Source organism: Miscanthus floridulus, chromosome 16 (assembly GCF_019320115.1).
Source record: "Miscanthus floridulus cultivar M001 chromosome 16, ASM1932011v1, whole genome shotgun sequence".
NCBI classification, from domain to species: domain Eukaryota; kingdom Viridiplantae; phylum Streptophyta; class Magnoliopsida; order Poales; family Poaceae; genus Miscanthus; species Miscanthus floridulus.
In genome coordinates this window covers 115,316,409-115,319,034 of record NC_089595.1, presented here as the reverse complement: position 1 = coordinate 115,319,034, position 2,626 = coordinate 115,316,409, and positions in this window count along the sequence as shown.

Genomic DNA, 2,626 nt, shown 5'->3' with positions numbered 1-2,626 from the left:
GCACGGCACGCACAGGCACAGGCACAGGCACGGAAACGGTTCCACCGTCGTGGTCCCAGCCACGGCCTCACTTCGACTTGGCACGTACGTATCCATTCCATTCCTGGCGACTGATCCCTCTGAGCTGCCTGGCTGGCTGGCAAGCACTGTTACCATTTCCCTTGCCACAGCGACGTCGTACGCGTTCAAGGCCAATTTGAATGATTGTGCTGTGTGTGCCATTAATGTCTGGATTCTTGCTGATCGTTCCAAATTAGTTAGAAAATCTCTTCTTCCTTTTTTCAACCACCCTCCTAGTAGAGTTATTAATTCCTTCATCTCTCCCAAATTATACGATGTTTTGGTATTTATAGATTCATACAATTTCCTACGTATCTAAACATAACATATATCTAGGTGCATAGCAAAAGCTACGGATCTAGAAAAACCAAAATATTTTATAATTTGGAATGGATGGAGTACTACACTTCAGACAAATTCCGACCAAGTTTGTTTTTTTTCTTTTCATATTAAATAAAATATTACTAACATCTACAAGCTCTAATAAAAGCCCTGCCAGCCATGACATGTTTCATCGAGGATCTATTAAAACTAATATGAAACAAAGGAACTACAGCTCACAACGTATAACAAAGAGCAAAGCTATCTTTTGTTTCCCCCCAAAGTAAACTGGTAGGTTCTACTCCGTACCGTTTGTTCGGTCTAGGCCAAGAAAAAAAGGATGTACAACACCAAGAAAAAAGGAGAGCAAACAATTGTAGCCTTTTTATTGAAGCATATTATGCAGATATACTCAGTGATGTACGTACACCATGGGAAAACAAGGTTTCTAGAGCGCAAATACGTGGCATGCTGCTCGCAACTGTCCCTCTCTGTTCTGTTGCTTGGTACACAAAAAAAGGGTGTTTGACCGTGAAATGAACGTGAGCTAGTTTTAGTTAGCGTGTGAACGACCCCGTTCCCCGTCCCCCAAGATGACAAAAGACCACTTTTCGGGTTGCCTTGCTAGCTTCACCATCATCAAGAGACTACTTTTGGAAAAACAAGTCGAAGTTGAAGTACTATTCTAATTGATTTGTTGCGAGAGAAACGAACAGGAGCCTCGTTTCATCTGAGACCAGGATCACGCCACGGGACACCACGAAACCAGGCACCACGTACTCTTGTCTTGCACACGACACCTTCTTCCACAATTGCGAGCAAGCTACGAACTGCATAGCTACTAGGCACGGTGCTAGCTAGCTAGCTCCTCGTGAGTAGCCGTTGTCAGTAGAGAGATGAAGCAAAGCAAAAAATCAACAGAGCAATCAATCGTAAGGTGGACAAAAGATCACTGACATGCGAACCGCGCACGGAGATTCAAATGAGCAACTTTGTTCTCTCCACTCCGGAAAGATTGGAAATCTCATTTCGAAAGTGTACGTCAAGCAAGCAATCAATTTCAATTCAAAAGGTAGGGAGGAGTACACCACGTGAACGCGGCACACGTGCACTTGCTGGCACAGCTCGGGACATATCTTCCGGGGTCCGCCCCGTCCATCAGCCGCCAGCTCGCCGGTGAGCATTCTGCCGCGGCCGGGGGCGGTTACTTGTGCTGCCGACGTGTCTTACCGTCCATCCCCGGCCCGGCTCACGGTCGACGCCTGGGCGGGTACGGGTTCCAGCACAGCACAGCACAGCCTCGACGTCGCGGAGGAGGGCTCGCCGGAAACATAGCGCCCGAAAGGAGAGGACACTGTCACTGTAACTAATCTCTTACAACTAAAAAGACTAAAGAGCAGACACCGTTTTGGTGCGACACAAACTTCGCCTCACCTCCCTATCCTTCCCTGTGCGATCGTCTCCTCTCTCCCAAACATCGCTCTGTCGGTCTGCCTTTCCCCTTCGATCCGCGAGTCGACGCTCTTACGCCTGCGCCCGCGATAAAAACACAAAAGGAAAGAGCTCAAAAGGAAACCACGCCATCGCGTGATTCGTCCACCCGGTAGTTTCGCGACACCTATCTTGCGCGGCCATCATCGCCATCGCGCGGGGCATCCTCATCCTCGCTCGCGCCCTCGCTCCACGCGCCGGCCGGGCACCGTCGTCTGCATCCGCCGCACCCCCATCGTCGCCCCTCACTCGCAGCTCGCCGCATCGCTGCCGCCCGCGCCCGTCCCGCAGCGGCCGGTGCGGCGGCGCTCGAGGACGCGCGGGGGCTAGCTCGTAGCCCTGTCCCAGGCCGCAAGGCGGCGGCCCTCGCCAAGTCACGCGGAGCCGCTTTCGCCGGCCCGTCCCGTGTCACGCGGCGGTGCCCTCACTGGATCTTTGTGCTTCGACACCTGCAGGTTCTTCTCTCTCCCTTCCCTGAGCCCCTTCTGATTCGTAATCCAAGAGTTTGGTTTTTTCTTTTCTTTTATGCGTGTTCCATGGAAGGAGACTGGAAGCGATTATTGATGAGATCTTCAGATACTAGGCAGTATATTCGTCTATGTTACGAACACGTTCGTCTTGCCTTTGTCAAATGTGTTGCCTGGTGTAGTGAATATGTGGCATTGTTCCATCACAGTTATTAGTTTTTATGCTCCATCATGTAGATACGCAATGTCGCTGATGGCTAAATCCAAGATCCATCCATACCCTGATC